The 17,916-nt window shown below is 32.7% G+C and overlaps 1 protein-coding gene across 6 annotated transcripts in view; it reads left to right on the top strand.

Moving 5' to 3' along the window:
- CNTN5 (contactin 5) overlaps positions 1-17,916 on the top strand; it is a 1,357,780-nt gene that overhangs the window by 254,680 nt on the left and 1,085,184 nt on the right. For 2 of the 6 annotated variants that reach the window (XM_032426171.1, XM_032426173.1), the window contains exon 2: positions 8,768-8,839. The exons of the other annotated variants lie outside the window; for them this stretch is intronic. The gene's annotated coding sequence lies outside the window, so the exon portion shown is untranslated. The remainder of the gene's footprint in view (positions 1-8,767; positions 8,840-17,916) is intronic. 6 annotated transcript variants of the gene reach the window in all.

The raw sequence follows: 17,916 nt of genomic DNA, 5'->3' as shown, positions 1-17,916 counted from the left end.
AAGCAGACCCCCTGCTGAGCAGGGAGCCCGATGCGGGACTCGATCCCAGGACTCCAGGATCATGACCTGAGCCGAAGGCAGTCGCTTAACCAACTGAGCCACCCAGGCGCCCAAAGAATCCCCTTTATTTTTAAAAATTTTATTTACTTATTTATTTATTTGACAGAGATGCGAGAGAAAAGATGGGCGGGGGGAAGTGCAGAGGGGGAGGGAGAGGCAGTCTTGCCACTGAGCAGAGAGCCTGATGAGAGGCTCAATCTCAGGACCCTGAGATCATGACCTGAGCCAAAGGCAGACACGCTTAACTGACTGAACCACCCAGGCCCTCAGAGACTCCCCTTTAATAGTTCTTGCAAGTTTGGTTCAGTGGTCACCAACTTCTTTAGTTTTTGTTTTCTGGGAAACTCTTTATTTCTTCTTCTATTCTGAATGGTGGCCTTGTTAGATAGAGTATTTTTGGCTGCAGATTTTTCCCATTCAGCAATTTGAATATATCATGCCACTCTCTTCCAGCTTGTCAAGTTTCTGTTGAGAAATCTCCAGCTAATCTGTTGGTTTTCCCTTAAAAGTTAAGGACTTCTTCTGTCTTGCTTCTTTTAAGGTTTTTTTGTTGGTTTGTTTGTTTGTTTCACTACATTTTGCAATTTAATTACAATGTGTCTTAGTGTTAGCTTGCTTTTATTGATTTTGATGGGATTTAGACAAGTTTAATTATCACCTGAAAAGTTTTAAATTATCATCTAGTTTTATTGTCTGAGTTTTGAGTGATAATTTGTGAAAATATGATTCTATTATTGATCAATGGCGTAAAAAGATTTAGTACCTAATTCAAGTTAATGGAACATTTCTGATATAGTCATATCTCCCACATATTAGGTAACCTCCATTTTTCCATATGAATTGCTTTTAAAATTGTTGAGGGATGGAAAATTACTATGGGAGGGTGATTCTGTAAACCAGCTGTGGCTTTTTATCTATAGTAAGATACTTGTTCACATGTAATAACCACTCATCTCTTTTTATAGACCTCATGTACAGATTCATCAAAGTTATGACAACCTGGATGAGACTAAAAGCCACAAAGAGTTACATTAGAGACTTTAGGAAAAATATGTAAAAGATTGAAAAGTCCTATTTTAATATTTTAATTCATGTACTATTGGAAGCATTTTATTCCTGTACAGAATAATGTTTAAATAGTTCTTTTTCCAGATGCACACAAAAATTGGTGTGGTAACTATGAATCTTAGGTCACAAAATAAAATTGACATACAGTGCAATTATCATTTTGTATTACTATTTCAAATGCCCATACTTATACATGATGAAAATTTCTTAAAAAAAATTGGGGGAGGTTTCCCTCATGGCTTTTGCCTAGGGTTGTCTTTAAATTTCATAGTATTTTGAAACTGAGGTTTTTGGGACAAAATCAAGAAAAAGAATAAGAAAAATTAATTAAGCATTTGCAAAGGAAAATTGGAAATAAGGAGGAATAGGGGAGTAGGCATTTTCTGATCCTGCAGGACACTGCTGTCTGTATTTTCCTTGTTCCTTCCAAAAGATAGAGTTCTTTGTACCACATCCAAGCTGCTCTTGAACATATGAGAAAACATTTATCTACTTCCGACAACATATAGGAATCTCTCAGGGCTATCTCAGACCTGACTGCTTACATAGTAAATGATGAAACAAGTCTCTTTCTCCTCCCCCTTCACTCCTTCCTCTTCCTCCTCCTTTACAAAGTTCATCATGGAAAAACTATGACTTCTTGCAAACTTTCAGATCCATAAACCTATCTAGGAGGTTCTACCATTCTTTCGGATTTCAATTCTAAACTCTGACCAAGACATCTTATATGTATTTTTGTAATTGTTGTAACATGTTATTAATGGCAATGTGAATAACCAGTTTCATGTGTGTGGGCTCAATAAAATGTGTATATATATATATATATATTTGAATTCCTGTGGTCAATTAAATTAATGCCCAACCCTAGTCTTATAGACTCCTGAAAAAAAAATGTTGATTCAAACCATTCTGAAAGAATATTGTTAATGAGGTATCTTATAACTTCTTGTAGCTCCCTTAAAAGCATTACTCTGACTTTTTACAATGTCCAATAGAAGTAGTAAAATAGAGAAAGAAATAATTTTTCTTCAAATAGTTTCCATTAACATCCCTATAAATTTCTAAAGAAATGCTCACGCATTTTATTAGTGATTCTCCAAGTGTCTAGAGGTGTCAGCATGATCTAGGGACTTGTTGGAAATTAAAATAAAAATAAAAATGAGAAAAAATTTTTAAAATTAGAAATTAAAAATGTCAGGCACTACCCTAGACCTATTGAATGAGAGTCTGGGGGTAGAGCCCAGAAATATGTTAACAATTTTACCCGGTGATTCTGATGCAGCTGAAGTTGGGAATCTCTGTATTATGTCACTCCTGTTCTTTTCTAAATATGTAACTTTTTTTGCTTTCTCTTCTGTCTGGACATAAAGAAAAAAAAAGTAGAAAATATTTTATCTATACATCATTATTAAGATAAGAGTTATTTAAAAGAGATATGATTATGACTTTATAGAAATAGAATTCTAATTCATTTTATGTCACAACTTAAAATAGATGCTTCCACATCTCCATGTCTTCAATTTCTATTGCAGTTTTAAATTATTTTTTTTGCCTTATATGCTAACTTTTGCTCCTTTTTCTGGCTTATGATCACATTCCTTGGATCTTTGTTCTGTATATTCCCCAAATTTTGGCAGCATTCAAAGCCTAATAGAAAGAGATGTTTTTTCCATCATTTACCCAATCTAATGGGACTATAAATAAGTGACCTAGTACCATGAATTTCCCACTAAGAAAGAGATGTTTGGACATTCATAATAGCATTAACAGCTACCATTTTCTTAATATTTAAAGATCATTAACATAAGTATTATTTCATCTATAATGTTAGTTTTTCTGATCCAACACAAATATGATGCCAGAATGCTTGACTTTTTTGATTTACTGTTTTCTCTCATTATTTATTTTATTTTATTTTTTTATTATTATGTTATGTTAATCACCATACATTACATCATTAGTTTTTGATGTAGTGTTCCATGATTCATTGTTTGCGTATAACACCCAGTGCTCCATGCAGAACGTGCCCTCTTTAATACCCATCACCAGGCTAACCCATCTCCCCACCCCCTCCCCTCTAGAACCCTGTTTGTTTTTCAGAGTCCATAGTCTCTCATGGTTATTTTTTGTAATGATTATTTACCTGTATGAATGCATGTATGACATTACACACATGTACTATTTCTAAGTAATGAGAATGAGGTAACAAAATCCAAAATTTTTTATCCTTTTATGCAGTAAAAATAAACTCTCAACAGGGTCTGGAGTGACTGAGCCACAAGTAAATTGACTGACATTTCATGTATGCTCACTGTTATATTTTTAAAGAGAACAATCTCATTGAGACAGTGTTCTGAAAGGTATAGTTAACCTTGCTTTGCCAACTCTGGACATTGATATTCTAATTGCAAGAACCATATAGTGTCAAAGAAATGCAAGAAATGTGTTAAGGTACTAGACAAGCACTTTGAATTGTAACATAGAAGGAGTATAATAAACACTTCATATTTTTTAAATGAGTAAATGAAGGATTGAAACTTGATGAAGACAAGATACTTTGTGAACTGATAGAAGTGAACCCATTAAATGAGAACTACATAAAATTTATTATATTTAACTTAAGCATAAAATACATATTATTAAGAATAATAAACATTAAAATTATGACATTGGTCCTAAGTTCTGCCTCACTAGGCTGATAAAAACAAACTAAATCCTTGAATTGGGTGACTAAGTTCTATTTGGGTCTAGATTTCTTTCATAATAATATCTGGCCCTTAACACTCAGACTATGTTAGTGTAAGAATTTTAATATTTGTTACTACTGAAAAACAGTATATTGTGTAGTATATTTATATTGTGCAGTATATTGTACAATATTTTATATTGTAAATACTTTTATATTGCAGTATAAAAATAACATGAAATTAATAAGTTAAAATGGTCTTAAATTAGTAATTACTCTAAATCTTTCCTACAACAAGTCAGTGTACAAATACACACAATTCCAAATTTGATGGATGTTTTTATATGACATATCTTTTTTTTAATCAAACCTATCAGTGTGGAATATTTTGTTTGTTTTGATCTCTTGTTTTTATTTTAAGATTACTTTCCATCTTTACTAATGTGTATGCTCACAGAATATCTACGTGCACCTTTAGTGACTCATTTCCTTGGATATGTGTGTTCCCTCCAATACATCCTACAAAACCTCAGCTGATATTCGAAGATTTTCCAACAAAAATTTGGCATTCTCTATTCTGACTACTCCTTCCTTTGACTATATTATTTTCCTTTGAAGCATCCTTTCTAATGCTTCGATGGTGAGAACTATGTCCTGCTCTTTGGGGAGAAGAAAGTCACTTAATGATTAGGAACTAATGTGAAAATTACTTCTTCTTAGGCTGAGATACAAGCACTAAAATCAGAAAATCTCAACTCAAAGTAGAAAGGGTGTTGTTCTGATGAATATTTTCACATCCAGTTAAATGTAGGCCATGTAGTCATACAATTATACATGTGCGGATAGACAGATGATAGATTTGTTTAATTTGGCTTGTCAGGTTTTTAAAAATTCTTTTCCATATTTCCCTCTGTTCTTAATTATTCTTTCAGAGCATATGGTCCTTTTATAAACTCTATGAAAAGAAATAATGACTGAAAAATTTGGTAACAGTGTTTATTTTGTCATGTCTTGAAGGATCATAATTCATAATCGCATAATAAAAGCTCCAATAAAGTCAGCAGTAAATAGATTTAAACTTTGCATTCTAGAGTTTTTTGAACACTCTTTAATATTTTTCTCTTATTGACTGGGTACTCTTCAAATCCTCCAAATTTAGTGTCCTAGGTAGCTGAGGAACAACAACAAGAACAACAACAAAAACAAACATACACACACATTATATTTTTGTCATTCAAATCAGAAAACTTTAAAAAATCATATTAATTATAAGGTTGCAACACCTTATTAAACAGCACAAAAAGTGTAATTATGACAATGTATGGAGTTTTAACACTGAGATATAAACTCACCCAAAATAAAATGTATGCAATAGTTCTTCACAATGGATAACAAAACGTGGCAGTAAGATTTGCCAAGATTTTTACTTCTAGATATTATATAACAAATGGCAACAACATCATTTAGAGAGTGAGATATTCTATTGCTTTGATGTAAAACATTGGCCCATTAATTTGGTATCAATTAGTGTTTTTAAAATTTGGTAGAATTATGGGCCTATGGAGAGGGGTGTAGAGAAGGAACTATTTCAAGGGAAATAATTTTTTAAATTATTTCTTTCAAGAGCTTACTAATAAATCACCTTAAAGTATGCATCTGAAGACAACCATTAATTGTTTCTGCCTTATGTTAGTAATTCATTGTCTGGTTCTTCCCACTGGAATATAAACTCCATCAGGGCAGATTATTTTTTCTGTTATATTTATAACAATATTCTTAGTGCTGAGACTATTCATGGTAGATAATTGGCTTATAGTAAATACTTATTGAATCAATGAATTATTGCTATAAAGTAATAATTATTTGTTATTTACAGTCTTCAAGCTTTTTTGACTTTTTTGTCCAGGCTTTCCTAGTCACCCTTTCCCAAATTGAATACCCTGTAGCTTTGGAGTTGTACTCAGTGAACTGCAGATTTAAGGTAGTATTTCTGAAACTATGGTCTGAAATCATTTGCATGAAATCACCAGAACATTTGGTTTTAAAATGCCCACTTCATACCTACTATATCATACTCTTTGGTGCTCAGGCACAAGAATATGATAAAAAGTACCCTCAAGTGATTCTTAAGCATGTGAAAACCTGAGAGCCACAGCCTCTGGCAACCCAGCAGGACTTAAAGGAATTCCACTCACGTGCCTCTTTTTTGTCCCTTCAAGTGAAGTGGGTTCCCTTGTACATAACACAGGCTTTTAGAGTAATGAAAGAACAGTGTTGGGCACTTAAGTAACATTTGGCTATATTGAATGAGTGATTACTTGTGAATCTGAAATCAGACTCCTGGGTAACTTTCATTAAAATCTTCTTTTAATAATAATATATGTACAAAATTAATGATCAAAAATATTATTTTGCCTATAATTTCAAATGAGAGGCATATGCAAAAATTGGCATCACTTTCAAACTGCTTAATAAGCAAGTTCTTATTGCTTCACACATATGCTTACATTAAAAGTATGTAGAATTCTTAAAAATAATTTTATTATTGGTTTATCTTTGAATGTGTCTATCAGCAAATAAATCTAGTAGGAAAGTAGTTAAGACTTGTTTTGTGAGATATATACCTATATTATATACTTACGTCCCTCTCTACACTTCTATAATTTTCACTGCACAAACATGTATATGTGATATGGACAATGGAAGCCAGAAAACAGCTTTACAGTACCCTGACCATATCCCACTGAAGGCCATTAGTTGAAGTTCAAGTTTCTGTCATCTAAGGCCAAGATTATCACCTTTAGCACTATTGACATTTTGGGCCAGGTAATTCTAGTTTTCTTGTGCGTGTGGGTGACTGTCTTGTGCATTGAAGGGTATTTAGCAGCATCTTCAGCATGTTCTCACCAGATGCCAGTAGAAAACTTCCCCAAGTTATGACGTTTAAAAATGTCTTCAGACATTGCCCAGTGTCCTATGGAGGGCAAAATCACCCCAGTTGAAATCTACTGATCTAAAAGGGTCTGAATGGAACTGTATACTCCCAGGATATCATCTTGAGTGACATTAAACCAACTGATGGGAGCTTATGTTACCTTATAATATTAAACCTGATTAGTCAAGCCCGAATTATTTGTGCACGAAGTTCCACCAATTGAGTTAAGTATTAATTTACTTGATTCCACCTATTAAGATATATGAGATCTAGGACCATATCTTCACATCACCAATTTAACTGGGAAGGTGGTTGTTATCCTGTGAACATATTTTGTACTCTTAGCCAAGACAGACAATGCTACAAGAACAAGAGTTGTTCATCATCATTATAAATGTTAAAGTGATCTGAATATACTACCTACACATTATTTCATTTAATTATATAATAACTCGCAATGGCAGTGAGGCAGTGGCTGTAAGCCAGCAGGTCCTTGGAGAATTGGCATAATAACTGTCATCAAGTTGGCCTCAATACCAGAGGTTTACGAATTAATGGTCGAAGGGCACTTTTTATATTGTCATGGGGCAGTAGCTACCGTTAAACAGAATTGCAGTGCAAGTAATACCAGTCACAAGTTCCTGGGATGCTGCCATAATATCAAAATCGAAGCGATGATTGTCCCTATAAATGCTTCCAAAGGCCATGTGCGGGATGATTATGGTAGTATATTCTAGCAGCTGCCAAACAGTAAACTCAAGTATGAAATCTCTGTATTTAAAAAAAAATTAAAAAAATAATCTTTATGATGAGCACTGGGTGTTGTATGTACGTGTTGAATCAGTAAGTGATACATCTGAAACTAATATTACACTGTATGTTCACTAACTGGAATTTAAATAAAAACTTAAAAAATATATCTTTATGAAATGAAGCTTAGCGTAGAAATGTTAGCAAAGCCATTCTGCTCCAATCTGAGATGTTATAAACTGGCTAGTTCTTCTTTGAGGTTAAACAATATTCAGATTATGAAGTTAAGTATCACAGCAACAAAAGCAATATTTGACAAAAACAAAGATAATAGCTAATCATAGACTAGTCTCTCTATGTATATGACACACACAAAAAAATTATAAAGCAAAGATTCAGAATTAAAGCCAAACTATGAACAACATAATATTAATACATATTCTGTTGATTTGAACCTTAATTTTTGGCTGGAAATTTTTTAAATAGTAACTTCAGTGAGGATTAATCTTGATAGAAGTCTATATCTTTACTGAAAAGTGAAAAGTCAGAAAATGAAGATAAAAGACCTTAATAGTGTAGTCAAATATTTATATAAATTTTTTATGTGCCTGGCCATCCTCTATAACATAGAAAAGATTTCAAAACTTATTTGGATAATTTTATGGAGTTATTAACATTTATTATCATGTAGGTGTTAAAAGTAGGGGAAAGACACAAGTGTAACATAAAAGAGCAAGAGATTAGAAAACTGAGGTATGTATTTTGACACCATTTGTAGAGAGATTTAATTTGACTCAATTTTCTGGCTTCATTTCTTCATTTGTAAAATTGTTTTTTTGGGGGGGAGGAGTAAATAACACAATGCATCTAAAGAATCTACTCTAAAGTCTGATATATCATAAACATAAATACATAATTTATGCTAATTCTTATCCTTCCTTCCCTTCAAATAAGAACATGCAGTCTTACTATGTCCTGCTACATTTCACTGACCTAAAAACTGATGTGGCAAGACCTTGTTGAGAGGTATAAGTGTCTACTACTGTATTTGACATGTAGGTATTCAATAAGTCTGATCAGAAATAAATGAATATATTTTGGCAAAATAGGTAAAATTTAATAACCAGAAAGAGTGCTCACAGATTTAATACACATAATTATTATAGCAACTTTTTGGGCACAAACTATACATCCTTCAAAAAGAATGAGCTGTTCAAAATTCACAATATTCTCTGATGTAGAGATTTTCATATTTCTCTTTTTTACAGATGAGGAAACTGAAGCCAAAACTTGCCCAATACCTTACATTTAACATATGGGAACCTAGGATTTAAACCCAGGTAGGAGAATTCACACTCTTATCTACTATGCACAGTACTCTCTGTTCAAATTTTAGAGATAACAAGTCCTTCTAGTATTGGTAAGAGAACATTGCAAGCATATTCGGTATCAATTATATCTCCCTAAATATTAAGTCACAAATATGGGTCTTTTCTCACTCACTGTCACTTGATTTAGACAGATAATAAAAGATATGGCATCCTGAGAAGAGTTATTTTTGAGTTTATCATATGATAGAGTAAAACATCGATTTCTATTCTCTATTGTTGAAGAATTTGGAGATAGAACCCACTGGAATTGTTAGTTGGTTCTCAATGAATGCATCACAAGCATTTTTGTGATACCCAATTGAATAGACATATTGGTATCATCTTGGCATAAATATAGCGACTAGGTGATGAAGCTCTAAGTAGTGATGTCTCCTGTGTTGCAATGATTAACTGACTTGTTTCTATACTGCCTACAATGTAGACCTTTACACTTAGCAAAGATTGCTTTGGAAGAAGATCCTTCCTTTAACATTGGGATTGTGTAGTCACTACTTGACATCAAAATTCTTTCGATGTTGATTAATGTCCAATACCCAACACAATACCAGGAAATAAATAAAGAATATTAAATCTTAAAAATGCTTTCAAGTAATAAATTCTTAATTGATAAATTTAAAGTAGCACTGGGGAAAGTCACTTTATATAGGTTTGACAAATGTTTATTCCACAAAAACCAGATGTAACTATATTAAAAATCTAAGGAAGTGTAAGATTTTTGCTTTTTTTTTAAAATTCATGTTTGTTTGTTTGTTTTAATTCTGATGTATTTATGTAAGATCATTGCTGTTGTTCCACAAGGATTCACATTTGTCTTTCAGTTAAAACAGTTATTTATGGAAGATAGTGTGTTAGAGTCAGTTAGCTTGAGTTCATAGTAGAGTCAGTTAGCTTGAGTTCTAATCATAGCTCAGATACTGAATACTTAATGGTACTACTTAGGAAAAATCACTTATTATCTCTGGGGTGCCACTAACTAGAAGATATAAGCATAGGTGTACTGCAAATAATTTCTCTAAATTATAACATAGTAGAATAATATTTTCCTCTGTGATATCCACATTTTGCATCTTGTTGCTTAATACTTTTCTATCCTAATAAAAAAATTTCTCTTTTAATTTTTTTTGTTTTGACTTCACATTTTACTAGAGTTTTGTTTATGAGTTCCCTTATATATTCCATCAGTTTATTTGTCCATTCCTATGTTAATACCATATAGACTTACTGACTCTTTAAAAAAATTGTTTTGGTCCTTTGTACTTTCATATACATTTCAGTATTACGTTGTCAAATTCCTCCTGTTAAGATTTTTCATTTAATTTTATTGAATCTATGGGTCAATTTGAGATTGTCACTTTCAGATTATTGAATCTTCCGGTTCTTGAACATGACTTTTCTCTCCATTTATTTTGATTGTACATTCTCTAATAGATATATTCCTGATTTCCTTTATAATTTTTATTATAAATATAATTGGTAGTTTTATATTACTTTTTCACATTCCTTGTACCTGGTCTTTATAAATATAATTGATTTTATGTATTTAGTTTACATCCAACAACTTTGCTAAAAGTCATTAAATATAATTCATCTGTAGATGCCACAATATCAGCTATGAAAATTTATTAACACAAACATATTATACATATTATATATGTGTAATAACATCCATAGACCACATGCATTCATAGGCATCATATATTGTGAATATCTGTGATTTTGCTTAACTTTTCCTTCATTTGTTAGCATGTTAACATATTTTTAGTTTCAAGAATAATGACTAATATTAATATTCAAATAATGCTGTACGAGATCATAATGAGGAAAGAATTTTAGTATGCTGTGTTAGTTGAAGATGACTTAATGGAGGAATTTATACTACAGAGATGTGTTTGAAAAGAAAGGGTAAGGTAAATAAATAAATAAAATCTTAAAGAAAGGGGGGAGCTCCTGGTTAGCTCAGTCTATTCAGTATATGCCTTTGGTTCAGGTCATGATCCCAGAATTATGGGATCGAGCCCTGCGTCGAGTTCCCTGCTCCTGCTCATGCTCTCTCTCACAATCTCTCTCTCTCTCTCAAATAAATAATTAAATAAATAAAATCTTTAAAAAAGAAGCTAGTAGGAAGGGAAAAATGAAGGGGGGGAATCGGAGGGGGAGACGAACCATGAGAGACTATAGACTCTGAGAAACAAACTGAGGATTCTAGAGGGGAGGGGGATGGGGGGATGGGTTAGCCTGGTGATGGGTATTAAAGAAGGCACGTACTGAATGGAGCACTGGGTGTTATACGCAAACAATGAATCATGGAACACTACATCAAAAACTAATGATGTAATATATGGTGATTAACATAACATAATAAAAAATACTTTTAAAAAAAGGAATGGATAAGGTATTCAAGAGAAGTAAAAAAATATAAGCATATTCTTGCATATATACACACACATTAATAGCATGAATACTCAGTGACATATTATTTTGGTGGAATGGGGTGAATTCTGTGAACTTAAGTATAAAGTCCTGCCCAAATACATAATTGGAACTCAACTGAGAATTATTTATTATGAGAAATATAATTTCTTCCTTTTGTTTTTAACTAATTTGGAAAAATAAAGAATGAGAAAGTAGTTTTTGCAATGGTAAAATTTTACATAAGCTGAAGCTATTCCTTTGATAGACTCTAGTAATCTTATTCTCTGCTATTTCTAAAAGCAGTAGTAGAAGCAATAATATAAACTATATTGTTCCAGATTCCTTATTACTAGAGTCAAATTGTTAAGTAGATGCTTTGAATAGACAATTTTCCTGTTGCTATTTTAGTAATCTTAGTTTCCTGAAAACAACAACAAAATCATCTCAGAGCATAACTAATTTCAATATGTATAAGGTACAGACTAAAGCAGTATATTTCTATAAGTGTATGCTTTAGTTTAACTATAAATTTGCTCAATGACTATTACTGATCTGATAAATATTTCTCACATTAACCCAATATTAACAAACAGTAAAATGTAGTTAATAAAAGATGAGCCTAGAAAATAATTATGTAAGAAGGATGCAGAGACCCTAGTATTTTTCTTAAGGAAAAATAAATCATTCAATTTGGTGAGGAATTCTATTTCTTTGAATAATGTATGATTTTGAACAAGCTGATGTTTTCTTTTTTTTATATCATTTTTTTAAAGATTTTATTTATTTATTTGAGAGAGAGAGAATGAGAGACAGATAGCAAGAGAGGGAAGAGGGTCAGAGGGAGAAGCAGACCACCCGCTGAGCAGGGAGCCCGATGTGGGACTCGATCCCAGGACTCCAGGATCATGACCTGAGCCGAAGGCAGTCGCTTAACCAACTGAGCCACCCAGGCATCCAAGCTGATGTTTTCTTAGTGAAGTTTTTCAGTGTAAAATTATGCGGAAAAAATATACGGAACCAACTAAAAAAATAAGGGAGTAAGGGCAATATTTGTTAATAAATTATTTCTATAACATATATTATTTTTATCAAAGTTTATAGAGAGAGTCTTTCATCCATCACTTGGGTAGAATTGAACATTGAACATTTATTAGGTGAATAGTGCAGTAAATATTAATTCCTGAAGTAAGTCAAATGATTTGAGGGCACTTATTTTTAAAAAATGTAGCCATAAAATGAAACCGTTGATAAAGAGTAATTGACCATATATGATTGTATTTTAGGTGAACAAAAATAAAATTAAATTAAAATTCTTTTTAAAAGGACAGTTACTGCGGTTATTTCGAATTAATGTTTACAGTGCACGAATTGAAGCAAGTTTTTACTCAATATAAATTCTGTTTAAAGATTTTAGAATGACTAGTAATATTTGACTAATGTGTTCAACTAATAAATTACATAAGTGAAATAGAGGCACATGTATGAGGAGAAAAGTTTATGTGAATTTAACTAGCTTTTTGCTATATGAATTTAAAAACTTCAAATAAATATTCAGAAAGTTAATTAACAGACCTTAGCAAAAATGTATATCCTTTTGTTAGTCTGTAAATAATCAAGTGCTAGTTACCAACCCAAAGTCTACATAATAAATATGCATCCAAGAGTTGTACATTTGTACAAAATAAGAATAGGGTCACTATAATTTTTGTTTGTGATATCTGTTGGTGGTTGTTTCATTTTTCTGATGTGGTTAAGTAAATTGCTGGTATACTTCAACAACAGTTATTCCTGAAGATTAAGAAATCTCATGACACCCAGAAATTTTAATTGGGTAAATCTATGTAGGATTTTTGGAATAAAAAATAATTGCCAGTAGGCTAGAAATTCTTGTATGCATGAATAACTGGCAGTATTTTCTTCTTTTACAATTTTTTTGAAGAACATTTACAATTAGGAAACGTACTCAGTATTTCCTTAATTTATGCTAAAAAAACAAACAAAAAAATGTAACAAAGAGCTGGTTTTACTAGGTTTCTTAACCAATGTGGACATTAAGAGACAAATTATCTATAGCTTAGGTGTGTTTGTTACACATATCTGGATACTTAGACTATAATGTATACAAATGTCAAACCTTTAGATTTTTATAAATAAAGGCTTTCTCTGTTTTTGCAGTACAATTTCTTAGAGAAATGAGTGTTCTTTTGAAATTGAAAGGTCCCTGCAGCTATGTTTGATAGAACTGCCAAAAGCCATCTATGAAGCTATTAAGAGTGAAGAGCTATTATACTTGAGTTCAGCATTGTTTGAGAGAACAAATTTTATATACACATATATATGCACACACACATTTGTCTACAGATGGCTACTGGACTGCAAAATCTTTGAGTTATTTTAATTGCAATTATTTCATAAAGTTCAGGGGATAATAGAAGATGTTATTATAATAAATTGCTATATAATTTTATATATTATAAAATGTAGTTAATAAATGCTACATAATAAATATATATTAATGCTACATTAATAAATAAAATTATAATAAAATGCTACATAAAATGATAACTTAAAAAGTATAATGTGTGCATCACCAATGGAAACTTTTAGGAAGTAGATATTTTAAGTATCTTGAGTGAAAAGGATAATGACACTATGATAGTGATGAGGAGGATATTGATTTAAAAAATTGATGAATATTTACTGTCTACTAGGCAATCTGATACTTTACTCATGTTATCTAATTTACTGTTCATAGCAGCAACCCTATGAAGCAGAGTATTAATATCTCTATTACACTTGTGAAGAAATTTACTCTAAAATATCAAACTAAATCCCCAAAGTCACTCAGATACCAAATGGCAGAGCCAGATTCAAACCCTGGTCTGAATTATTCTCAGCGACTAATACTCAAGTTAAAAAAGTGCATTAGGTTGGGGCGCTTGAGTGGCTCAGTCGTTAAGCGTCTGCCTTCGGCTCAGGTCATGATCCCAGGGTCCTGGGATCAAGCCCCGCATCGGGCTCCCCGCTCAGCAGAAAGCCTGCTTCTTCCTCTCCTACTCCCCCTGCTTGTGTTCCCTCTCTCTGCTTGTGTTCCCTCTCTCTCTCTGTGTCTCTGTCAAAAAAATAAATAAAATCTTAAAAAAAAAAAAAAAAGTGCATTAGGTTTAGAAAAAAGGTAGTAAGAGCAAAATGTGAGAGAATATGACATATGTATTTTATTCTCTATTAGATTTTGAAATAATAACTCTATTGTTTTCAGAGCATTTTCACAAATATTTACTCAGAAAAGTATGTCATATTTATTAAGCAAGACAGAAGAGGTATAATTCGATTTTAGATATGAAGTAACCTATCACAGGTTAAGAGAATTGCTCCAAGTTGCACAACTTAATTATATACAAATGGAGAATAAAGACATGCCCACAAACTGTATTTAAAAATAATGCTTTTGGGGGGCTTCTGGGTGGCTCATTCAGTTAAGCATCTGCCTTTGGCTCTGGTCATGATCCCAGGGTCCTGGGATCGAGCCCCTCATAGGGATCCCTGATCAACGGGGAATCTGCTTCTCTCTTCTGTCCCTTTCCCCCCAATTATGCTCTCTCTGTCTCTCTCAGATAGTTAAATAAAATCGTTAAAAAAATAATGCTTTTTTTTACTAGTTCACCAAATTACCAATTCCTAAATACATATGTTAAAAAGAGCTATTAATTTTAAGACGAGAGCCCTTTACAGGGATCGAAGCGGCCAATTTAAAGGACAGTATGGATTTTCATTAATTTTTTAATGAGCTAAGGTAATAATTATTTTATATGCTTATTTCTCCTATTAAAGTGGTTATGATTTTCAGATTCTGTCTTGGTTAAGTTTAGATATCAGGTAAGTAATTGAATAATTTTACTCATCTGACCCTAAGGGGAGTTACATGAAGGCTGTCTTCTAATTATCATCTTAACTGTATATGTCTCCATATGGATAGTATACATAAATAACCAAAGGAGCAAAGTTTTAAGAAGTGTTGTGAAATAATGGAGAATTCAATTGTTTTGGGAAAATATAAACAAAAGGATTTGAAAATCATAATCATAGTTCCCTGTAGTGCTATATTATGTGCGAAGTAATCACCAGACACATGACCTCATTTTTCTATCAAGCATTTAAAAGAGGTATCATTCCTGTTTTACACTTGGGAGACATGAGAGGTTAACTCACGGAAGCTCCCACATAGATGGAATAGAAAGTTACCAAGATTAAATCCCATGTTTTTTTTGCTATACCGTAATGTCTTTCTCCTCCTGAACATCTAAACCTGAAATTCTCACTACATGTTGAAACTAAAGTCAAGGGAATGCAATTTTAAACTTCTTGTATTTACTTATGTTCAGATGACTCAAACAACAGATTACATCCTTATCACTTTGTTATTTAATCTGGTATTACTTATTATTTATAGTGTGTACAACATCATATTGCAGATCACTTACTTGTTTTTATTTATGCATGAGTATTTTATATCTAGTCTATTTAATTACATAAGTAAGGAATTTTTAAATTAATAAAAAATCATTCCATCCCTAAACAGCCAGACAATAATTCAGCTTGAGAGAATTTAACTAGACATAATAAACTTACTTATTGGGGCTCCTGGGTGGCTCAGTCATTAAGCGACTGCCTTCGGCTCAGGTCATGATCCCAGGGTCCTGGGATCGAGCCCCACATCGGGCTCCCTGCTCCGCGGGAAGCCTGCTTCTCCCTCTCCCACTCCCCCTGCTTGTGTTCCCTCTCACTGTCTCTCTCTCTCTCTGTGTGTCAAATAAATAAATAAAATCTTAAAAAAAAAAAAACTTACTTATTGTAAGGGTAATGCATTGTTAAATAGGATATCAAAATTTGTATCCAGGCTTTTTTGTACTTTGTTTTTGCTAGTTTGAATTACAAAGAAAAAGGTAAGATAATTTGGACGTGAACTTAAATTTTACTATGTAGACAGGAGATAAAGTTATGATTTGGAAAAGAGAATAGATACCCACATATGAAATGTTTTTTCTAGACACCAAAAGCAGCTCCCATCTGGATTTCAGATTTTAAAATGAACCATATCCAAACAGATACTAACTATTGTTTTTAAAAAAATAATATTTCTATGTTCAGGAATTAAATATTGATGGTTAGTGAGTATTATGATAATAACAGAAGAAAAGATTAAGGAAAAGTATAGATTTTCAATTTATGATAGAATAATTGTTTTCTAAAATAATTTAACATGGGGCGCCTGGGTGGCTCAGTCGTTAAGTGTCTGCCTTCGGCTCAGGCCATGATCCCAGGGTCCTGGGATCGAGCCCCACGTTGGGCTCCCTGCTTAGCGGGAAGCCTGCTTCTCCCTCTCCCACTCCCCCTGCTTGTGTTCCCTCTCTCGCTGTGTCTCTCTCTGTCAAATAAATAAAAATCTTAAAAAAAAAAAAAAAATTAAGAAAAAAAAATAAAATAATTTAACATAATAAATAGTATGAGTGAGTGTACATATGTTATTACGTAAGTCCATGCATATATTGTTGCATGTGTATACACTATATATATACATTAGTTTACTGTGTTTGTATTATTGAATTTGCTATGTAAATACAAATTGTATACCCATACATATATTTTCAAGAATATAATAAATATAATCATATCCATGCTTTTTTGTGTGCATGCCCCTTCTTTTCCATGTTAATAATCTAATATTTTTCCTCTGCGTATGTGCTTCTAAAATCTTACATATGTATGCTACATTTATACATAAATACTAATATTTATATATATATATATAAATATATGCTAGGTTTTGGAACATTAGCATTTATTTTGCTTAAAAATTGAGAACTAGGGGCGCCTGGGTGGCTCAGTCGGTTAAGCAGCTGCCTTAGGCTCAGGTCGTGATCCCAGGGTCCTGGGATCGAGCCCCGAATGGGGCTCCCTGCTCGGCGGAGAGCCTGCTTCTCCCTCTACCTTGGTCTGCCGCTCTGCCTACTTGTGCTCTCTCTCTATCTCTGTTAAATAAATAAATAAATAAATCTTTAAAAAAAAAATTGAGAACTAATTACACCTTGTGTTTTGATTATTCAGTGATACTTTCCTGTTGTGGTGAGCTTGTGTGGCTCTAATTAACTCCTTACTATTACTTGGCACAGAGAAGTCACATGTAGAAACACTGATGGGCATTCTTTATTTCAACATGTTATCTCTCTGAACTTTTGTGCTTTTATTTCCAGAGTAAAGATTCCAAGGATTAGAACTATTGAGTCTTGGTTGAAAGGAATATATGTGTCTCTTGTGTGTTTGTGTGCATTATTTACATTCTAAAATTTAATAGAGATTTTTTTTTTTAAAGATTTTATTTATTTATTTGACAGAGAGAGACATAGCGAGAGCAGGAACACAAGCAGGGAGAGTGGGAGAGGGAGAAGCAGGCTTCCCGCAGAGCAGGGAGCCCGATGTGGGACTCGATCCCAGGGACCTGGGATCATGACCTGAGCCAAAGGCAGACCCTTAACAACTGAGCCACCCAGGTGCCCTTAATAGAGATTTCTAAAATTGCTTTTGAATTACTATAACATTTCATATTTCTAGTAACT

The sequence above is a fragment of the Phoca vitulina genome, unplaced genomic scaffold, assembly GCF_004348235.1.
Source record: "Phoca vitulina isolate PV1807 unplaced genomic scaffold, GSC_HSeal_1.0 scaffold34, whole genome shotgun sequence".
Taxonomy (NCBI): Eukaryota; Metazoa; Chordata; class Mammalia; order Carnivora; family Phocidae; genus Phoca; species Phoca vitulina.
Note: the sequence above shows the minus strand (reverse complement) of the source record. Positions and strands in the feature narration are given on the sequence as shown.